Source organism: Anastrepha obliqua, chromosome 6, assembly GCF_027943255.1.
Source record: "Anastrepha obliqua isolate idAnaObli1 chromosome 6, idAnaObli1_1.0, whole genome shotgun sequence".
NCBI lineage: Eukaryota > Metazoa > Arthropoda > Insecta > Diptera > Tephritidae > Anastrepha > Anastrepha obliqua.
This window is the reverse complement of record NC_072897.1, coordinates 30,682,590-30,700,009: the sequence shown is the minus strand read 5'-3', so window position 1 is coordinate 30,700,009 and position 17,420 is coordinate 30,682,590.

Below are 17,420 nucleotides of genomic sequence, written 5' to 3'. Positions count from 1 at the left end.
GACTTGTTTATCAGCTAACGTTGGCCTTTCTGGATTTCTTAATATATTTTCTGGAAGCGAGTTTTCAGGAATCTACCCATGTCTCCTCACTTTGGTATTCCAGTTTTATCCCGAGGTATTCCAGTTTTATGGTAGGTGTCGAGCAAAGGTAAGTAACGATCGCATCCCAATTCATAATACCAAACCTCTGAATCTGGTGTACCAAAATACAATTATTAATCTTGCGCTGTATGTCCTTAATTGCTCTACCAAGTTCCACTCGTAAACCATTAAATTTTTCGGCATGAAGTACGATGAAGGGACGTGACGCAAAATCATTTGGTCTTACGCTGAGTCATCTTGATTATGGTAATAAAGAGAAGAGTTCAATTTGCTCAAAAGGGTTTATTGAGTATTTTTTTTAAATAATAGCAATGTGTAATTGATTTATGTATGTGCACTTAACCTTACTGTTCTGAGAATCCTGACAAGCGCTGGGTGAGCTTGTACTGTGGTGCGATATCCTCCTTCTGGGAAAGGAAATTGAGTAAGCAAAACAGTTTCTTTTTGCCGCCGAATCGGGCGTTTTCTACGTTATAGTTTTTAACGAAACAAAAAGTGTGACTCGGTCCACAAATAACTCTTAGCAGTTATATGCTGACAACTGGGTGTAGATACTCAATGGTAAATACAGCGATATTAGGCTAATGACCTACACAATGAATAAGCATACTTGCCTTTAAGCTAAGATGCAATTATCTGCGCAATGTACCGATTTTTGCGGCATTTCATGCACCGATAGTGTGAACTTTCAAAATTTTTCAAATTGGGGTCAAAATCTTGCTAACTATGCTGCTAACTGCTGTGCCGATAATGTGAATACACTTTTGCCCAATATAGAGCAATCGAAATGTAAAACAATGCGCCCAGTTTTATCTGCCACTTGTGTGCCGATGTAAGTGGTAATAAACTTATTAGCTGTTGAAAAAAGCATTGGAAGTATCAGTTGAAAAATGTGAGCCGAATTAGTGAAGTTGTATGTATTATTTTTAATTATTTTGAATCCATTGAAATAGTTTTTTAGTTTATTTAAAAAGTATATTTAGTTACTCTCACACCTTACATTGCTTCGGATAGCCAAACCTGGTAATCTACCATCCTTGGCGTGCTGTCACGGTATGTCGTGGTTCGGGTAGATTTTTTGTTGGATCTGGACATCTTAAAATCTTTCCAAACTTTGGTGACGGAAGGATGGGAGGCTTATAGGTCTAAAGTCCTTTGGTTTCACATGAGAAGCCCTGCCCTCTTTGGAGATAAAAACCACTCTTGGCATCGTCCATCCTCTCGGTAAGTGGTAAAGGTTGAGGCAAGTATTATAGATATTTGTGAGAAGGCGACTTAGAAAGTTGAACGGTTCAAAATACCTAATTGCCCCCTCCAACATTTTATGACTTATGACGGCTTTGGAAAAGTTTGTATAGTCTTTCATTGCCTGGAGAAGACTCGTCGCCAGTTGTCTTTTGGATGTAATTTATGGAAGTTGGATTTTCGATAATATTTTCCCTTATCTTCCTCCAGGGTTTTCTTTAATGTTACGCAGAAATCTTTCCAAGATTATCCTTGTTTGTGTTTTGTTTTTAATTTTCAGAGCATTCCTATTAGGTTAAAAAAAACCGTTCCTTTTTCAGACTAAACATACTCCTGGTACCTCTCCTCATAAAAAAGATCTCCGGAGTCCATCAGGGTGGCCTTCTTCTGCCCTAGATGTGTTTAAAGCAGAGTTATATATACTATATATATTTTGGTTGCACTATGGACACTGGGGAAAATAACCGGTCATTGATATTATTTAAGAGAGTACAACAGACCAGCGTGGTATTCAAGATCGGAGAAAAGAGGGCATATCTCCATGGTTGGTTATATCTAAATTATAGGTTAGTATAAAATCCAGAAACTAAACATTTCGAGTGTTGGTGTTGCTAGATGTCTAAAGTAATTGGTACTTTTTCCGATAGGGTTTTTTGACAGATCACGTATGTCAAACTAAAAGCGAGGTGTGTTCAAAAAGTATCACGAATATTGAGTTTTCGCATTTCAATATTCGTATATAAGAATTTCGATTTTTTTGTGGCGATATGTTGGTACTCATGTCTCTCACTCATGTCGGCGAGTTCGGTAATTTTGAATGTTCAGTTAATTGTTGACAGCTGCTTTGCTTCCACGTGTTTCGACTCGTCTTCGATTTTTACCTATTCAAAAAGATGGATCAAAGAACCCGTATCAAATTTTGTGTGACAAACGAAATTAAGTGCGCGGATGCATTCCGAATGTTGACTGTGTCATACGGAGAAGCTACTTTGGACTAAACCAACATTTATCGGTGGTACAAAATGTTCTCAGAAGGCCGAGAAGATGTGAACGAGGAAAAAATTGGCTCTTGCATCACGATAACGCCCCTGCTCACAAATCGCTGCTTGTGCGCGACTTTTTGCCCAAAAACAACACACTAATGAAGCCACAGCCACCGTATTCCACAGATCTGGCTCCCTGTGAATTTTTCTTGTTCCCAAAGCTGAAGAGGCCCGTGAAAGGATGACGCTACGCTACGATTGACGAGATAAAGACGGCATCGAAGGAGGAGCTGAACAAGATAAAAAAAATTATTTTTTGAAGTGCTTCGAAAATTGGAAAATACGTTGGCACAAGTGCATAATATCTCATGTGGATTACTTTGAAGTGGACAAAATAGATATTAATGAGAAAATAAATATTTAAAAAAAAAACACAAAATTCGCGATACTTTTTGAACACACCTCGTACGTAAATTTTTCAGTATTCATTGACATTTCAGCATGGAAAGACTTACGCCTCAACAACGTTTACAAATCGTGGGATTATATTACGAAAATTGACGATCCGTGAAAAGTGTTTATCGCGCGCTCAAGCCAACAATTTTGTTCAGCGATGAAGTCCATTTTGGCTTAATGAAGAGCAACGCGAAACCATTGAAGAACAGCAAATACATCCTTTGAAAACAAGCGCTTGGTGCGGCCTATGGGCTAGAGGAATCATCTGCCTATATTTCCTCAAAGACGGGGCTGGCGCCAATGTAACAGTGAATGACGAACCCTATCGCGTTATGATAAACGACTTTTTGACACCAAAAGTTGATGCCCGTGATCTCCACAACATTTGGTTCCAACAAGATGATGCTACTTGCCATATAGCTCGTGAAACAATGGATTTAGTGCATTTTCGGAGAGCAATTATCTCCCATCTCGGACCAGGGATTGGCCAGCAAGATCGTATGTAAACTCTAAATGCTTTGTGGATAAACTTCGATCGAGGCGTTGTAAGCGAACATTATTAAAGTTATTCACGGGATACCGACCGAAGTCCTCAAGCGAGTCATTCTAAATTGTTGAAGGGGACTATATTTCAAAAATAAGTATCATGATTGGTTCTGTACAAAACTAACAAAGGTTGATATTTGTATTTTTGTTGTTTTATTTCTATTCAAAATCCGATACTTCAAAATTGATCACCCTTTATAATGACAATATTAAAAGTTCTGGTCCTACCTGCGCCCCATGCTGTTACCACTTGGTAGACATTAGAGTTTCATTCACAAGCTCAGTTTCTTGCGAACCAGGTTTCTTAAAAAAAAGTGCTCCTTTTGGGTGTTGCAAAGGCAGAAGGTACAAAAGAGGAGCAGCGAATGTTTCGAGTGATACAGGTTTATCTGTAGAGAGATAGAGAGGTGAATCTCCATTGCTCGTAGAATCTCGTTCTCAGTTGCAGCAGTGAATGTGGTGTCAAACTTTAGCATCTTCGAATTCCAACAGGAAGAGCTGAGCTCTGATAAAGTTGTCCGCTCGAGGTGTTGCTTGACTGAACCTGTGGTGGCTCCTCCTTCTTGAGGGCTTTCCGTGTAATTGAGGCCGTAATTAATTTATTTATTTATTTTTCAGTCTACAGAATGATGACTTACAAACTAATGCAATTAGTTAAATGTTGTAAAATATTAAGTATCCTTTTATGAATATTAGCATTCAAATCTATACGATTGAAACACTTTTCACACAATTGTACATATTGCATGACGACGTCATTCATTAAATAGTTTGTTTTGTTAAATGAGTTAACTGAGAAGCGATTATTTCTAAGACTATAGGACAAAATAATTGCTTGGAAAAGATTGTTCAACTCATTGCTGTTAAGGTTGCCATTGATAACAGCATACACAAAGAATAAAGGGAAGTAAGTTATTTTACCAGAAAACGACCGTAGGTCATGCAATTTACGTCTGCCTATATAATGAGGATCATTTGACCAATCAATCTTAATCAAAGCGAATTTTAAAAATATATTTCGTGCTCTTTCGACTTTTTAGGAATGGGCTTTGACTTTTTACCAAGGCGATACCAAGGGACTTCAATGTCCGGGATCTTTTAGGTTACTATTGTTTCTTCTAATGAATCCGATCATTCCGAATGCTTTGGAGACTTGATTGGACATTGCCTGCAAATCAATATGATTGGAGGATGACAGATTGACAGCAAACATCTTTTTTACGTAAGGACGATTTAGTACGCATTGTAACTAAATAATTGGATTGGATTCCTGATAAATGTTACCATAATACATTTTTATATCTTGTGTATAAATGGTTCGTTCGTTTGCACACCATTGCTAAAATACATGTACAATCAGTCTGACACAAGCATGACCGCCATAACCTAAAAACTATTTGGCCAATTTCATTCCCACAAACTTCTATGTTAGATTATTTATATATTATATATATACGCAATAGCGGATGTCCGATAAGTTTTGCAGTTCGATAAGAGAGGACATTGCATAGTTGGTTGGTTAGAGTGGTGATCCATCCAGAATTCAACTAGCGCTTCCGCACTATTTTGTTGCCACATCCTCGTTACCAACTTATTTAAGGGTTAATTACAGCATGACTATATCCAGTTTGTCTGGTTTAAGTACCTTATTAGATTGTTGACATCCAAGCTAGACAGTTTTTTGAAACTCTCGAAAAGCGGTTTGTACAGGGTTAACATTCAGTCCTTGCATAGGACGGTTGTTTGCAACTGTGACAGTATATGTTCTGCAAGAGCGTTACTCATGGATCCTCCTCTTGCCAGTTCATCTGCTTTTTTGTTACCTTCAACATTCCGATGTCCTGGGGCCCAGATTAAGGCAACATTATGGTTTTCATTCAAGGTGGTAAGGCTATTCCTACTTTGTTCCACCACCATAGAGGTTGTTGCAGTTAAATCCAGATTGGAGCTCGGCTATTCGTTAGAATAGCGATATGGCCCTTAAAAGAAAAATCAGCGATTAGTAGTCTAAAAGTTCCCCCAATTGCAATTACTTCCGCCCGGAAGACACTGCAGGCATTATGGAAACGCACAGATATTTCAATTTTAGGTCTATGAGAAAATATACGAGCTCCGACATCGCAGCCCATTTTACTGCCATCCGTATAGACTGTAGTGTCGAAATTGTTTAGTGAGAATCCCTTATTCCATTCTTCCTTAGTTGGAAAGAGAGTGGCAAAATTCCTATTAAATGTTACCGTCGGGACGATGTAGTCAGTCCTCACCGAGATTAACTGAGTTTGTCCAAATAATAGATTAGCGTGACCAGAAGTTTTTTCTTTCCAGCGACCAGCTCCATTTAACCTAAATGCACTCATGGTTGCCGTCTTCTTAATATGTAGGTCTATTGGAATAACGTGTATCAGAGCGTTCAGGGCCTCCATACGACATGGACTGATCGCACCGACTATTGTTGCAAAGGCTGATCTTTGTATTCTGCTAAGTGATTTGGTGTTGTATTCTCTCTCTAGAGTTTTGTACCAAACTACCGAGCCATACTTTAAAATTGGTCGTATAACCGCCTTATACAGCCATAATGTATGCTTAGGTTGAAAACCCCATCTTCTTCCAAGCATACGTTTACAGGCATATAAAGCAATTTCTGCTTTCCTTACCCGTTCTTCGATGTTTAACTTCCAGCTAAGTTTGGGGTCCAAAATTACCCCTAAGTACTTTGCACTGGTTGATAAAGACAGAGTTTGTCCGTTGATATTTGGTAGGGTAAAAGTTGGTACCTTGTATCTGGTGGTAAAAAGCATAAGTTCTGTTTTACGCGGGTTTAAACTTGGGCCTCAAGAGTTGAGCTCACCTAACGCCCTTTGGATGATCCCACTGATCGTATTGGGACACAGTCGGATTTCGCGCGCGCCACTAAACTACTGACCAAATTCACAGAATTATTCGTATCATCGAGAACACATTTGAAGAAAAAATGTCTGTTCTGCTGTATTTCTCGATGTCTCTTAAGCTTTCAATAAAGTATGTCATGCTGGTCTGCTGTGGAAAATAAAGAATGTACTGCCAACAAAATGTTTTAATATCTTAAAAACCTACCTGTCCGAGCGCTATTTTCGCGTCAGATACGAAGACGAGTTCTCTGAACTGATAGAGATAAAAGCTGGTGTGCCGCAAGGAAGTGTGCTTGGTCCCCTTATCTATTTACTTTTTACTCACGACCTGCCGAACAGCAGAAATTGCTTTACAGCAACATTTGCTGATGACACTGCAATACTAACCGTCAGAAACACAGAAATAGAGAAATTTCAGCTTGCTATCAAAAAAATATACAATTGAACAGATAAATGGCACGTTAAACTGAACGAAACGAAGTCTGTACACATCAACTTTACAAACAAAAAGACCAACTACCCTCCAATATACATAAACAGCATTAAAGTACCATTCTCTAATACACCAAAGTATCTAGGTATGACGCTCGATACGAAACTTAGGTGGAGTGCGCACGTGAAAAAGAAAAGGGAAGAACTGGACCTAAAATTCCAAAATATGCGTTTGCTAATGGGTAAGCAATCAGCTTTATCCGCAAACAATAAGATACTGCTTTACAAACAAATTCTCAAACCTATCTGGACCTATGGGATTCAGCTATGGGGATTGCACCAGCTATAGCAATACAGCGCATATACAAAGATTTCAGACTAAGGCACTCAAGCATGCAGTTTGCGCTCCATGATATATGAGGACGCAAGACCTAGAACGTGACCTCACTATTGATTCGGTTACGGCAACCATAAAGAAATTTGCAAAGTCGCATGCAGAGCGACTAAGCAAGCATGTGAACAATGAAGCCTTGATTCTTAACGATAATACAAAATGGAAACGAAGGACAAAACGTAAAAAAACCTCTAGATTTAAATTAAATAAAAATTAGTTAAAATTATCAATTGTATTTTGCTGAGGATTGACATAAATTATTTGTTGTAACAAAACTCCACAAAAATTACTCGTTAGCATATATATATCATGTTATACTAGTTTCAATTAAAATACTAATAATAAAAAAAAGAAAAGTTGGTTTAAACAGCTGACGCACGTTTCGCCTTTCAATGTGAAAACTTCTTCAGTTTAGTCTATAATTTAACCATGAATCGTCTTACAAACGAACAACGCTTGCAAATCATTGAATTTTATTATAAAAGTGCGTGTTCTATGAAGAAAGTTTAAAGTTGAAAAATTGTGTTCAACGACGAAGCTCATTTTTGGATCAATGGGTACGTAAATAAGCAGAATTGTCGATTTTGGAGTGAAGATCAGCCAGAAGAATTGCAAGAGCTAACAATTTAGCCCAAAAAGATCACAGTTTGGTGCGCTTTATGAGCTGGAGGTATCATTGGACCGTACTTCTTCAAAGATGCTGCGAATCGTAACGTAACTGTGAATGGTGAGCACTACCGTGAAATGATATTCAACTTTTTTTTGTCCAAAATGCAAGAGCTTGACTTGTATGATATGTGGTTCCAGCAAGACGGTGAAACATTCCACACAACACGCGTAACAATGGACTTGTTGAGAGGCGAGTTCGGAGAACATTTTATTTCACTTTCGGGACCTGTGACAGGATATCTAGATAGATGTAAATAAGCATGGTAGCGAGTTAGGCTACAGTAATAGCTTGATTTCGATAGTTTTGTGCAATATTTGGGAAATACATTTTGCACTAATTGTACTCTTGATTCTGTTACGGTACAAAAATTATTTGGAAGTGTGATCATGTCTGTATTCTTATCAATTGGCTTTCGTCCATTTCCAATTTGCAACAAATGTTCGGAAAATTCAGCAGCTGTTGGATCATTCTGTATCTGCACACGAACATTAGTAGTTAATATGAGTTTTTTAACATATCTCCACAGATTAGAAGATTTAAGGCACGCTCTCAATTCATCAGCTGCTGTTGATTTGGGAATAACAGGCAAAGTTTGTCGAGAATCACCGGCCAATAGAATTAGTGCACCACCAGTGCTTTGTGTTTGTGTTATTTCGAAAATCTTTCAGTGTTCTATTTAAGGCTTCCAGTGATTTTTTATGAGCCATCGTACCTTCATCGCATACAATAATTTTACATGTTTGTAAAACCTTTCCCATTCCAGAATTTTTAGAAACGTTGCAAGTTGGTTCTTCATTTACTTGCATATTTAATGGTAACTTTAATGCAGAATGTGCAGTGCGACCGCCGTCCAATAAAGTTGCCGCTATTCCAGATGATGCCAAAGCCAATGCAATATTATTCTGTGATCGAATGGTGGCCAAAATTAACGACAACAAAAACGTTTTTCCAGTCCCACCTGGTGCATCTAAGAAGAATATTCCTCCTCTTTCATTTGCAACATTGTCTATAATTGTGTCATATGCCTGCCTTTGTTCTGTGTTTAATTTTGGTAGGTTTGTTGTTACAAATGTGTTCAGATCATTTCGATCATATTCTTTTTCACGTCTTAATTCTGCATTGTATGCATCATGCATCGGACTCAGAGTTTTATTTGCAATCATCAGGCAAAAGTCATCGATTTTAATTAATGCCTCATTATATAATTCATCTGTATAATTCAAATTTGGATTTGCAGTAATGCGACGTACTTGATGTAGGATATCTTCTGACATGTACATATTCTTGGTAAGTACTCCACAATTCTTTTGGGTTTGCTGGGAAACATGTAGCAATAATGATGGCAAATAGTGTTCTTATTTGGTGTGGAGAACATGTTGCACATGCATCCATAAGAGTTGCATCCTACTGATCATCATTTTCAAGCAAATTCAATTCTTTGCATGCTTGCTGATAAGTACAACAAAGATGACCATTAACTCGTTTCAAACTTTTGAATGATCTTGGGCCGGGAATATCAACTAAGAGTAAACGTAAATAAAAACATTCCACTTTACTTGGATGCACAGTGTAAAGTCGTCCGATTGCATCACCCAAATGAACACTTGGATATCCATCTACAGGTATTCCTCGTTGCCTTCGTACCCAGGACCTTGATGATGCATTCCAAGTATAATATTTAGGAACATTAAGCAATGTTCTTGCAAATGAATCTGTTTCACATAAGTTGAAAAATGCAGTTAGTGTTGTTGCTGGTGGTCGTTCGGCCATTTGTTGAGCAGTATTTTCAGTGAAATAAACACTTTGTTCATTTTCTAAATGGACTGACAAATGAATAACAGCTGGATTGCGATCATGAATCGGAAATGATAATATTCTCCAAACTGATTCGTTGCTACTAATGTATCTTCCCATTTGGTAATTAGTAATTTCATCATTTCGATTTACAACTCCAAATACTGCCATGTCACTTCCTTTATTGATATATAATATTTGCAAATGTATTTGATGGATTTTACGGAGTTACAATATTCAGCATTTATATGTGCGTTAAATGTTTTCGATAATAATTTGGAATACGGAACTATCCAACGGTTATCGATCTCCACATCTTGATTATTTATTTTCACAGTGACTGTTTTTCCATTATCTTCTGGTGATCTTCTACGGTACAATGGATGCCTTGGGTAGTTTTTTGAACATTTACCATCAACCATACATGGAGAATTTTGATTTAACGTACCACACGGTCCATGAATCATGTTTTTGGTTACAGTAGTATGTAATTCTGGATCTTCATTTATATCTGGAATTTCAGCACATATGATATGATCAATTTTATCTGTGGTTAGTTTTTGTTTTAACCAAATCAAAATATGCGCATGAGGCAAGCCTCTTTTTTGCCATTCCACAGAATACATGAAACATTGTACATCTCCGTAAACTTTATGTTTTACAATGAAATCCATTAGAGACTGTAGCTTTCGTCTAAACACTCTTGCAGTGATGTCATGCCCATCAGTAGCTGATTGCCCAGTATATAAATGATTCTTAATATCATCCCATTTCGGATTGCATGTGAAAGTTATGAATAAGTCGGGTCGACCATAATTTCTGACATAACACATTGGTTCTTGGGCGTATTCATGCACATGCCTTGGACTGCCTGTATACGATGAAGGTAATATTACCATTTGACCAATGTTATTAACGTTGGTATCGTTGTTAATTGCATCTCGTAAATGTATGTATTCGTCACAGCGTAATTTTCTTTGGTTGAATCTAATGTAATTCAATCGTTCTGTTTCTATTTTCGCATACATATCAGCAATATACTGATGAAATAATTTACGACATTTTAAAATGTGATTCTCTTGATTTTCTCTTATCATGATTCTGTATGCATAATAATTCATTGCGCTTACAGTTTTATTTGTTTCTTGACCATTTGCTGGATTTATTTGTTTTATATAAATCGAATCTTCACCACGACAGAACATAAGAGGAGATTGTAATGCATCATATTTTCGATGCGTTTCATTAACACGTTGCAGTGTACCATTTCTTCTTTGCAAAACAATATCTCTTGGTTGAAATTCATCTCCAGATATAACAATTGCAACCTCGCTGCTTGAAGTTGGTTGATTGTATCTTCCACGATGTTCGCCGGCAGGCGTTTTATTTGCATCTATTTTAATTTTATGATTATCAGATGACAATCTTTCGATTGTTGTTTTAAAACTTTGCACCAAAACATTGTGTGTGTGTAATAAATCTTGTAACTCTCTCATAATGACACTGTTTATATTTCTGAAAAATGCACACCGTGCTTCAAGTTCATCATCGTTGTCATTAATGAAATAAATTTGCAAAAATTTTGACTCTTGATCGGGTAGTGGTAGTAATGAACCTATTAAGTGATTTACTTGCCCTTGTGTCCATAAAATCTAATGATTCATTAGATGTGTCAGCGAATGTTGTTGAATGTTGAAGTTTTTGTATTACCTTGAGCGTTGGCATGAAGTTATCGGTTATAATTTTTCGAGCATCAAAAATGTCATTTGAAAACATGAATTATATGTGGAAATTTTTTCAAGAAAATGTTTGGAATCGGGTGATGTTCCCGATAATAATGTAACTAATGGTTTGGCGGATATTGTATGTCTGGTAAACGAACTTTTCCTGCAGCGCAACACATGTCTGGTGTTTCAGTTTTGAATTTCAATGCTTGACAAAATCCACAAATTTTATCCATACTTCCAATGACAACGTATTTGTGATATGAATAATCAAGTTGGGGGTTATATTGAAATGCTGCACCATTCAAATTTACAGAATTGATATTTATTGGCCGATTTTAAGAACGTGACCTAGTACGATCTCTTTGTTGACTTAATCTATCATCATTTTGCACATTTCTATTGTGACGTGTATTACGTCCGATGTTAGCATATCTTCTACCTCTTGGCATTTCTTTTACCGAATCAAAGTGGTCTTCTTTATGTCACTCTCATCACTTGACTGCTACTTTTCTTGTTTTCAAACTGGAATTCAAATTAACATACTGTTAGCGCCATCTTTTAAAAATGTAATTGAACTGTTAGCACGCGTTGAAATGAAAATTACACAGAACAGAAATGGGAAATGATCAGCAAAAAAAAGAGGTTGTCTGTAAAGTCGGTTTACTGACGATAGTTTAACGTGATAACGTCATAAGAAAATAATGATTAAATGGTTGCATGTTTCAAAAAAAAATTTTAATTTTATTTGTTTGATAGATATTTTGTATGGATATAGAGAATGAGTTAACATTAACATAACATAATATACTTTAACATAACATAACATAACATAACATAACATAACATAACATAACATAACATAACATAACATAACATAACATAACATAACATAACATAACATAACATAACATAACATAACATAACATAACATAACATAACATAACATAACATAACATAACATAACATAACATAACATAACATAACATAACATAACATAACATAACATAACATAACATAACATAACATAACATAACATAACATAACATAACATAACATAACATAACATAACATAACATAACATAACATAACATAACATAACATAACATAACATAACATAACATAACATAACATAACATAACATAACATAACATAACATAACATAACATAACATAACATAACATAACATAACATAACATAACATAACATAACATAACATAACATAACATAACATAACATAACATATCATAAAGCATTCACCAACAGCTTTCATTTGATACCCATATTGTACATACACGTCCGAAGGTTACCCGGGTCCACGTTTTGACCTATATCTCTAGACCCTATCTACCAATAGGTATTCGAACTTTACGGAAATCATCTTCAATACCTACTTTACAATGTGTGTAAGTTTGGTTTAATTCGGTTCAAAGACACGGCGGGTCCACGTTTTGGCATGTATTTCGAGACCCTAGTCATCAATAGGTATGAAAATTACCCCGTATAAAAGCACTTATCAACAGCTTTCATTTGATATCCATATTGTACAAACACATTCTAGGGTCCACGTTTTGGTCTCTATCTCGAGACCCTAGTCACGGAGCGGATGGAAATACTCTGAACTAAAGCATTCGCCAACAGCTTCCATTTGATACCCATATTCTACATACACATCAGAAGGTTACCCGGGTCCACGTTTTGACCTATATCTCGAGACCCTATCTACCAATAGGTATCCAAACTATACGGAAACCATCTTCAATACCTCCTTAACAATGTGTGTAAGTTTGGTTTAATTCGGTGCAAAGACACGGCGGGTCCACGTTTTGGCATATATTTCCAGACCCTAGTCATCAATAGGTATGAAAATTACCCCGCTTTAAAGCACTTATCAACAGCTTTCATTTGATACCCATATTGTACATACACAACCAAAGGTTACCCGGGTCCACGTTTCGACCTATATCTCGAGACCCCAGTCACGGAGCGGCATGAAAAATACTCTGTACTAAAGCATTCACCAACAGCTTCAATTTGATATCCATATTGTACAAACACATTCTAGGGTCCACGTTTTGGTCTCTATCTCGAGACTCTAGTCACGGAGCGGCATGAAAAATACCCTGGACTAAAGCATTCACCAACAGCTTCCATTTGATACCCATATTGTGTATACACATCCGAAGGTTACCCAGGTCCACGTTTTGACCTATATCTCGAGCCCTATTTCCAAAATAAAATATAATCCCTGTTACTCGTGGATGATGTAGCTTTCGAATGGTGAAAGAATTTTTAAAATCGGTCCAGTAGTTTTTGAGCCTATTCATTACAAACAAACAAAGTTTTCCTCTTTATAATATTAGTATAGACAACATATCTTATAAGGTATATGGTAAATATTACCATACATTTTTTCCTTCATATATAATAAAAAAATTAATAATAATAACATTAAAACAACAGCTATTATTAACAAACTTGGTTTTATTTTAAATTCTTCAAGTGAATCAAATTAATAATAATCAATAAGAAGGTATATGCAAATACAAATACGTGGATTTATATATGTACATATGCGCATATATATTACATACATATATACGCTCACTTAAGTAGGAGAGAGCAAGATGTCGAACGTTGCCGTTCGTTTGCTTTGTTTGCTTTGTCGTTCGTTCCGCGCTTTCGCTTGCAGTTCATTCAATGCAATGAGCAGGGTAACGGCAATGAGCAAGGTAACGACATATGAGCAAGGTAACGACACATTTTTTCGTACGTGCAGCCTGTTAAATCGAATTATAAGACGTTATCACGTCAATAATATATATTTTTGAAAATTTTCTTGAAAATATCTACGGAAAGTGTGAAAACAATCTCTTTTCTTAAATATCTTTAGTAAAAACTTCTAAAATACTAATTATTTTTGCCGATTTCTGTTGTGTGTATTTTTCACACCATTTATTCACTGTTTCACTTGTTATCAATCATTTGCAAAATTAATATATATTTTGTGAAAATATCGTTGGAAATGTGAAAACAATCTCTTCTCTTAAATATTTCTAACATAACATAACATAACATAACATAACATAACATAACATAACATAACATAACATAACATAACATAACATAACATAACATAACATAACATAACATAACATAACATAACATAACATAACATAACATAACATAACATAACATAACATAACATAACATAACATAACATAACATAACATAACATAACATAACATATCATAAAGCATTCACCAACAGCTTTCATTTGATACCCATATTGTACATACACGTCCGAAGGTTACCCGGGTCCACGTTTTGACCTATATCTCTAGACCCTATCTACCAATAGGTATTCGAACTTTACGGAAATCATCTTCAATACCTACTTTACAATGTGTGTAAGTTTGGTTTAATTCGGTTCAAAGACACGGCGGGTCCACGTTTTGGCATGTATTTCGAGACCCTAGTCATCAATAGGTATGAAAATTACCCCGTATAAAAGCACTTATCAACAGCTTTCATTTGATATCCATATTGTACAAACACATTCTAGGGTCCACGTTTTGGTCTCTATCTCGAGACCCTAGTCACGGAGCGGATGGAAATACTCTGAACTAAAGCATTCGCCAACAGCTTCCATTTGATACCCATATTCTACATACACATCAGAAGGTTACCCGGGTCCACGTTTTGACCTATATCTCGAGACCCTATCTACCAATAGGTATCCAAACTATACGGAAACCATCTTCAATACCTCCTTAACAATGTGTGTAAGTTTGGTTTAATTCGGTGCAAAGACACGGCGGGTCCACGTTTTGGCATATATTTCCAGACCCTAGTCATCAATAGGTATGAAAATTACCCCGCTTTAAAGCACTTATCAACAGCTTTCATTTGATACCCATATTGTACATACACAACCAAAGGTTACCCGGGTCCACGTTTCGACCTATATCTCGAGACCCCAGTCACGGAGCGGCATGAAAAATACTCTGTACTAAAGCATTCACCAACAGCTTCAATTTGATATCCATATTGTACAAACACATTCTAGGGTCCACGTTTTGGTCTCTATCTCGAGACCCTAGTCACGGAGCGGCATGAAAAATACCCTGGACTAAAGCATTCACCAACAGCTTCCATTTGATACCCATATTGTGTATACACATCCGAAGGTTACCCAGGTCCACGTTTTGACCTATATCTCGAGCCCTATTTCCAAAATAAAATATAATCCCTGTTACTCGTGGATGATGTAGCTTTCGAATGGTGAAAGAATTTTTAAAATCGGTCCAGTAGTTTTTGAGCCTATTCATTACAAACAAACAAAGTTTTCCTCTTTATAATATTAGTATAGACAACATATCTTATAAGGTATATGGTAAATATTACCATACATTTTTTCCTTCATATATAATAAAAAAATTAATAATAATAACATTAAAACAACAGCTATTATTAACAAACTTGGTTTTATTTTAAATTCTTCAAGTGAATCAAATTAATAATAATCAATAAGAAGGTATATGCAAATACAAATACGTGGATTTATATATGTACATATGCGCATATATATTACATACATATATACGCTCACTTAAGTAGGAGAGAGCAAGATGTCGAACGTTGCCGTTCGTTTGCTTTGTTTGCTTTGTCGTTCGTTCCGCGCTTTCGCTTGCAGTTCATTCAATGCAATGAGCAGGGTAACGGCAATGAGCAAGGTAACGACATATGAGCAAGGTAACGACACATTTTTTCGTACGTGCAGCCTGTTAAATCGAATTATAAGACGTTATCACGTCAATAATATATATTTTTGAAAATTTTCTTGAAAATATCTACGGAAAGTGTGAAAACAATCTCTTTTCTTAAATATCTTTAGTAAAAACTTCTAAAATACTAATTATTTTTGCCGATTTCTGTTGTGTGTATTTTTCACACCATTTATTCACTGTTTCACTTGTTATCAATCATTTGCAAAATTAATATATATTTTGTGAAAATATCGTTGGAAATGTGAAAACAATCTCTTCTCTTAAATATTTCTGACGCACTTTTTTTATCTCTTTGGTTGATGCCTGGAAACTGCTTCACTTGAACACTTTACCAAATAAAACACTTTCTTGTTAGTTTTAACACTTACTTTCACTATGCACTATTACTGATAACCTTTGGTAATCTTCTAAGAAAACGGCCTTGCCTAAGTACTTTTTTAGCGACGACCTGTTCAGTTTCGTTGAGCTGATGGTTTTGCTTCGGTTATCCCGAAGTGTGGGTGTAAAGAAGAAGTATTTAAGCAAAGTGTTAAGTTAGTCACAGCAGCATTGTGTTACGATTAATTATTGCAGGCGGTCAGCTACAGCTGTACCTGCTAATTTGTATGTTTCTGTTCTATGCGAATGCATGCGTGCAGCCATTGCTGTATGAATATATCTATATGTATGTATGTTTGCATTCCATTGAAATGTATGTAATGGAATGAAAATTTAGGCAAAAATACTGCTGCGTTAACTTGTACATATGTGAGTAAAATGTACGCTCCATGCAACCGTTTACAATAACAACCACACGCGTAAAAAGAACGCTGCCTCGTGTATACTGTGTGTTAACGAAGAAGTAAAGGAGATTTTAACCAAACATAGTTCCAAACCTTCTCCACATGTGTCTCTTCCATGTGGCAAAGTTTGGTTAAAATCGGTTGAGCCATTCTCCGTAAAGTTCATCACAACGCGAAAAACGGCTGAATTTTTATATATATAGATGTGATTAAATATACCATTTTAACTGGTTGTAGTACATAAGAATGCAATCTCTTAACCTGAAGGCGAGTTCCTAATTGGTCTATATCTGGAGTCCTTAGTTACCCAGCGAAAAGAAAAGTCCTCTTTTCATTAGCATTTATCAACAACTTACAATGGATACTTATGTGGTTCACACGCATCCTAGGGTTATCCAGGTCCACGTTTTGGTCTATATCTCGAGACCCTAGTCCCGGAACGGTATGAAAAATACTCTATACTATAGAAATCATCAACAGCTTCCATTTGCTGCCCATATTGTACAAACATATCCTAGGGTTACCCGGGTCCACGTTTTGGCCTATTTCTGGAGACGCTGGTATCCGATTCTTAAAATTTCAAAACGCAAACTATCTACTGAATAGTCCAAACA